Here is a 7127-nt window from a genome sequence, read left to right as displayed (position 1 = left end):
TTTAATTGTGGCCCTTTAGCAAAGAAAATCCTTCTTGCTTTCAACTACTGCAGACTTAAGCAAAACCAGCTCTCCCATCTCATTTGGTTTAGTAGGAGATTAAAAGCCAAATTCCACTTTAATATTACACGTTAAACAAATATACACAGAAAAACTCATCCAGAGGGAAATGGCAGGTTGGGCAGATTTGGCCTGATTTGCCTCCTAATGTTTGTTATTAAATAGAACACTTGTGGGTCAGAACAGCTGGTCCATGAGCTCCGTGGGATCTCTCTTATTGAAAGGAAATACTATCTTTAGGATGTCTTAGCCCTTATGTCTTAGCAGAATTCTAGGCAAGTCTTCAACAACACATAGTCAATTCACACAAATAGAAATGGCCAAAGACAGAATAACTGATGAAATAACATGATTAGAAGAAAAGTGAGGCTTCTCTGCTTTGCTTTGATTCTTTCCATAGATAAGTGTTGACTAATATAAATTGCAGCCTCATCGCCGCTACAGGTGAGCAGCTGAAATTCACATAGCAACTCTTTTCATTGCTATATTTCTTGACTTAGGTGCACCTTGAGAAGACACCTTCCTGAGAGTACCTAGAAACTGAAATTGATGAGTAGCAGCAATGCCAAATCTTGACTACAAACGAAGAGGATATGACAGACGTTTTTGCTATTGCAGAGGTGCTTAGGTGACAAGCCTTATGGAACAAGTACATCTGAGGGACATTTAGGGCAGGCAAAATAATTCTCCTAACCAATAAACTTGGATGACAATAACTCACGCTAAAGCCTGTCAGCATCCAAAAATACAACACCATCTGAAAAATGAGTCTATCAGCCTCGTTCTTGTCTTCCTCCTCTTTAAATGTATGAGCGCTGCCTCTCTTCTGAAAGGCAGAAAAACAGTTCTTAGAAGAGCAGATCATTCAGTAGGACACAAACTGCCTCCTCACCTATTACAATCCTCCGTTGCTTTTGGAGTAGTTTTATTTCCCTGATGATAAACAGAGTAGATCCTTTCTCTGCACCACCACCCTACTGTTTGCACCCCAAATAAAGCAGTGAGTCCCTGCAGAAGCAGTGACAACCCAATATAGAAAGCAAAATGGAAACAGCTCTATTCATGGGCAGTCACATACCTTAAGATCTACCCATTTTTTCCTACTTCTTCACATCTCTTCCTCATTCATGACTCCAGCATCCCCCTGTGGGATACAACCATACCTGCAGCACAGCAGCTTTCTGACTAAGGTCCACCTCAGCATTAGGAGTTCATAATACTGCTCAGAATTGTCCTGGGTCTTTCCACACTACAACTCCCCTTTTGTAGAGCATCACAGAAGCACCAGGACATGCTTCTCTATACTTCTTTCTACCAGCAATGCAGCAACACCAGGGTAGTTCCCAACTATGCAGTCCTAAAGATCAAATCTGGGCTTGAAAACCCTCCCTCTCCATATTGCAACAGCCTTCTCATGCTACCTTACAGCCTGACCCCCACAGACAGAAAGCTGTGAGGCATTTATACTCTCTTCCAAGATCTCAAAGTCAAAGTTTCCATTCAGGCTCAGAGGAAGTACTGCCCATGCTGGTGAGCAGAGATGAAAGATTTAACACACCTGCAATTAAGAAAAGCAAGGTGATACCATTTGTAAGAAGGTATAAGGGCCTGGGACAAAGATGTATTTTGATCAGGCACCTCTAAACACTGCCCCTGGCTCTTCCCAAATTCAGTTAACTCACCATTATTATGCACTTTTTTTTTCCACCTGGAAACCCATATCCACCACATCCCACAGGGACCAGAGTAGTAATCTCTACCAGTCATCTTCATAACATCAAGATAGACACATACTCTGCTCCTCTCCTCCTAAGGCTTTCCCTACCTAGTGCCCTTTGTTTTCTCATCCTGAGCACCAGCTTCTAGGTGCAGCCCATGATATCTTTCACCTGAAGCAGATCTCCAGAGGAGGGGTTAAGAGGAATCGTGTTACTCAGGAAAATCTCTCCTTTGTTGCCTGAAATCTAGTATGAGATTGAATATTGAGATGCAATTGAAAATGGAAAGGTTTTTATTTGAAACAATTTCTCCTAGATTGGCTATGGAAAGAATTTTTTCTACAACTAATAAAGTATACATACTTTATATACGCTTTACATTGCATATATAAACAAGAAGTAATTCAGATAAAATTAAATACAAGATATTTTATCATCTGCAAACTATCATTTCTAAGGCAGCTGTTAATTGTTGATCTTCAGTATATCTAAGACCATTTCTGTTCCTTAACATAATATTTCATTGGCGTGTTAAGATAATATCTATGGAGAAGTTGTATTTGTTTTTTGATAGATGTGTCCCCAGGAATGTGTATTTCTTTCATTGTTCCAGTACGCCTATGTACCACTTCTCCTTAGCTTATGTATAGTCTTGTTTACAAAGTAATAATATATTAATTCTAATGTCAACGTTTTATTTTTTGGCTGATTTTAGAGCTACATTAGCAGAAATATAAAATGCACAAACATATGTTAGTATGCAGATCAGCTTCATCTGCAGCCCTATGTACTTCATTTGGTGCTTCAACTGTTATTTGTTATTTCATAAATAGATAAAGGTTTAGAATCCATTTGATGACTATCTCCTGGATAATGTTATTCCTCATCCTTAGAAAAAATAAGAAGTAACATCCCTGGGGAGAGAGGGAAGGAGACATCATGGGAGGGATAAAAGGTAGCAAGTGCTTTTGTGGGAAAATGGAGGGGCAGAGCCATCTCAGGAGGTAAGAAGGAAGGGGAAGAAAAAATAGAGAAATGGGGCTGTGTGGCAAGCCAGACTGCTGCTGATATTTTAAGAGGTCAAAAGAAGAGAGGGAAAAACAAACAGTTGTTCCCTCATGATGCTAAGGCTGCCCCTTGCTCAGAATCAATGGCAGCAGCACACCCAGTGATGCAAGCGGTCTTGCTAAGCCAACCTGCCCCACACATGCAATCAGCTTGAGCACCACAAACTGTTCTAAGGTTGAGAAGCTCCAGTGGGCTGATGCTATGATTCACTCTGATCTAGTATAGACTAAGATGTTTTAACAGGAAAGTAAGGCCTAGTGGGACCAGCTCTGGACTCCCTAGTACAATAGAGACATGGACATACTGGAGAGAGTCTGGCAAAGGAACACAAAGATGATGAAGTGACTGGAGCATGAGGAAGGGCTGAGCAAACTGGAAAAATTCATCCTGGACGAGATGAGAGGAGGCTCAGGAAATGTCATCAATAAATACCTGAAGGGAAGCTGCAAAAAAGGTGGAGCCAGGCTCTTCTCACTTGCATCCATGGACAAGACAAGAAGCAATGGGCACAAGCTGAAAGGCAGAAAGTGCTGTCTGAGCATGATGAAATGCTTTTTCTCTCAGAGGGTAACCAACCACTTGGCACAGGCTGCTCAGAGAGGATGTAGGGTCTCCTTTGGAGATATTCAAAAGACATGACCCCAGTCAAACACCTCTAAGTTTCCTGCTTAAGTCGGAATAGATGACCTCCAGAGGTTTCTTCCAATCTCAGCCATCCTGTGCTGTTGTCCTTGCCACTCTATGATATGGAGACAATAGGTACATCTGCACTGTCGTATCTCAGTTGGGCTGTGCAGGAGCTTGCTCCAGTGGCATATTTTCATAGAACCATAGCTTGGGTTGGAAAGGACCAGAGTGGAGCTGCCAAACCTCATGTACCTTGCTACACGGCCATTTACATCCTGGTTTTAAGATAAGGTGTCAGACACTGATGTGGGAAGAGCAAAGAGCCAGAATGTGGGACTGAACCACAGGTACCAAACAGGTGGCCGGACAGTAACCTTCTTCTCAGCCATCTCTAGGGATTTATTTTGTATGCTGTATGAAACAAGTACTTCCTTTTTTATGTGCACACTTCCCATCTTCATTTCTTCGCATCTGCACAAAAGCTGGGGGCACAGAGAGCCCTCTCAGTGCCTGCATTTCTCCTGGAAGGAAGGAAGGCCCAGAAGGCTCATAATATGCTTGGATGGCCTCCAGCTAGGGTCAGTGGGAGAAAAGGTAACATTCACAGGACAGAGTCCGCATAGCCAGTAGCTCCAGTTCACTTATGCCTTCTGAATGCTATGCTGATATTGAAGCACGAGTGCTTCATGTCAGCCACAATTAAGAAACACAAAACATCATCTCTCTCCACTCGAGGATCAAACTCCTACAGATGGAACATCCAGTCTTCCAGCCAGTATTTCAGCATTACTTTTAAACTATACCTTCCCGTTCATAATAATAAATAGAATATGTTCTCAAAATAGAGGCACCCGAGTATAAGAAATGTTCACATCTCAAATACACTCAAGTAGCTGGGCCCCTCTAAGATGGAAGTAATACTATAATACTGTAGGCATCATGGAAAAAGCTCCATGAATGTTTCTGTGTCTTATTATACTGTGAACCTTAATCAACAAAATGCAGTGCTTCTCCCAGAAAATTTTATCATTAAGACCTGAAAAGATCCATCTGTCCTTATACAGGGTTTTCTTAATATAATTTCTAAGCTCAATTATACATGCATTCAACACAGTTCATAATGTACCGAGTATATTCACAAGAGGATGGAAGGAAGAGTTTTTCAGAGGGAAAAAACAGGAATTTGGAACCCACCCACTGAAAGGTTAAAGGTTTGATGTGAGGAATTCGTGTTGTTTATACATACATGTATTCTTTTGGCTAGGGTGGTGCACCTAAATGGTGTTCTTGCTTCCTCTTGCTGCTCAAGGCCTAACAACAGAACACAATTAGAGGTAAAAATCATTTTCTGGCTTGTTTCTTATCTCTGACAAGTCTCTGAAGTTCTGGGGCTAAAATACATTTCACACGCTTTGCCATCAATCTAGACTGGCTGCAGAATTAGGTCCATTCAAATGTCATTTCATTACAGGAAACAAACAGTTCTGGTCCAGATACCATACTTCAGAAATAGCCATACAGCCTGGGACTCTTTACAGGGAAAAACCCAGAGTTCAGGCATCAGCTCTTCTCAGAACAGACTCTTCCTATGGTAGAGAGCTTGGGTGCATTTTCTGCCCATGCAGAGCTGTTCTTCGTGGCTCCTGTGAGTTGAGGAAGAGAGGGGTCACACACAACACCTGCAAAGGACAGCTCATGTTGTATCTCCCTGTTTGCATTTACATACCACTTGCCACATGTCCAGATGGGAAGAGATTGGTTGCTAGTGCATAGTCATCTTTATAAAGGGAACAACACCTGCTGCAGTCTCCCAAGTCGCCGGCTCACAGGGCTGACACCAGCATTTCATTAGCACCATCAGAATTACAATGAGTGACAGCCAGAAAATCCTTGAGTACTTCAGCGGGGTTGCAGTAAAGCTCTGATTAATATTTAAGCAACCATGTTTGCAGAAGCAGCATTTTATTTGCTTTGAAAATACTTCTCATTGCAGTGTGGTCTGGCGTTGGTAAGGGAAAATAGAGCTGTGTGACATTCATGAAGAGTCCTGTGCTATCTTTTATTGTTTGAGAGATTTTTCACAACCATGTGAATGTATCTCAGCAGCTTGCAGTGTAATTGAACTAGGACTGCTGGATTAAGACAATTTTCCATTTTCAATGCCTGTCTGCTGAACCAATTTACTCCAGGACTTATCTCTTAATGGAATACTATGGAAATAAATAGAAAAATTTCAGCCTGGAGCTATTGGCTGTCAGTGCTGAAACAGCAGGAGATTGTGCTCTGTGAGTTCCTTCTGTTTCCATCTCATTGTCACAAACAACACCAACTTTAGGGGGAAAAAATTGCTCCTACAGTTTTGAATTACACCTCAGTCTGCAGCAAAGCAACAAAAAATGTGAGTTGCAGGTAAGGAAAGGCACTGAAAGCAGTGTCACTTCCTTGGTTTGGGTAGGAGTTGTTGGGATTTGAACAAGCTGAAGTGAACCTTCCCCAGAATGGTAAATGGTCTGAGTTCAACTGTGGAAAATTGTAGACATGAAGTATTTGCTCTAAGAGAAAAAATTAATGAGCTGCTGAGGGCAAGCTGGAGCACAGCTCAGAACTAGCAGGACTCTTCCTCAGTGGCACCTGTACCATAAATTGCTTGTGCTATTGACCTCCTTGCAAACCTTGGGAATCTTAGTGAGCTGAAGGAGTTACAGAAAAGGACTTTAAAGAAGAATCACAATGACAGATTTTCACCATCAGTGCCAAGATTGCTACGCTTGTAGACACTGTCAAGGCAGCAAAAATGCAGTGAAATCTAATGGAGAAATCCAGTTTCCAAGTCAGGTCTATGTCAGGCGATGTATGTGTAATCTAAGAATCATCTTAGTAGTGCTGCAAGCTTGTGTGTTTCTTTTGTAATTGGGAAGGACTCTGATCAGTGACTCTGGCTGAACTGTAAAGATCTGACACATTAAACTGTAATTACTTCTGATAAGTGATTTCTATTTTTATTCTTTTTAAACAAAAACCTGGAGATGTTATTCCTGATGCAGAGCCATATGGATCCTCCTTCAAAGTTAGTAGAATTACATGAGCATAACTGGAAGAAAGACTGGGAACAGACTTAGTATAGAACCATACATGGAATCACAGAATGCTCTGAGTTAAAAATCATCCAGCTCCAGCCCTGTGCTGTGCTCTCAGGGCTGCCACCACCAGCTCAGTCTGCACAGGGCCCCATCCAACCTGGCCTTGAGTGCCTCCATGGACGGGGCACCACAGCTTCTCCAGGCAGGTGTACCACTGCCTCACTGTCCTCTCTGAGTTAAGAACACCTATTCTATTCTACATCTCACCTATTCTACATCTCACCTCTTTTAGTTTAAAACCATTCTCCCTTGTCCTATCACTATCACACTGGATAAAAAGTCTGTCTTACTCCTGAGTATAAGCTCCTTTTAAGTTTTGGAAAGCTGCTTACATCGTATGAATCTAGGGCTGGAAGTCTACAAAGCAGCTCTGCAAAAGTGTTTGAAAAATGAGCCTCTTTAATCACGGGGTCGATTTTCTTATGATGGTTTTTATCCATTTTAATTCCTTGCCAACAGTATATCTGCCTGCCACATGAGTTTTCAAAGTACTCTTGCAATGCATACCTTCCCA

The 7127-nt window shown here is 41.8% G+C and overlaps 1 long non-coding RNA gene across 1 annotated transcript; it reads right to left on the bottom strand.

Moving 5' to 3' along the window:
* Window positions 1–4809: 4809 nt before the first annotated feature.
* On the bottom strand, window positions 4810–5347 carry LOC146761988 (uncharacterized). The gene is made up of 2 exons (XR_014942795.1): window positions 5200–5347; window positions 4810–5116 (listed from the first exon to the last, which is right to left on the bottom strand). It is a non-coding gene; the product is annotated as an uncharacterized LOC146761988 (long non-coding RNA).
* Window positions 5348–7127: the final 1780 nt, after the last annotated feature.

This window comes from Coturnix japonica, chromosome 2 (genome assembly GCF_054131305.1).
Source record: "Coturnix japonica strain WE chromosome 2, WE-NBRP24, whole genome shotgun sequence".
Lineage (NCBI taxonomy): Eukaryota > Metazoa > Chordata > Aves > Galliformes > Phasianidae > Coturnix > Coturnix japonica.
The sequence above is the reverse complement of the archived record's forward strand: the minus strand, read 5'-3'. Positions and strand labels throughout refer to the sequence as shown.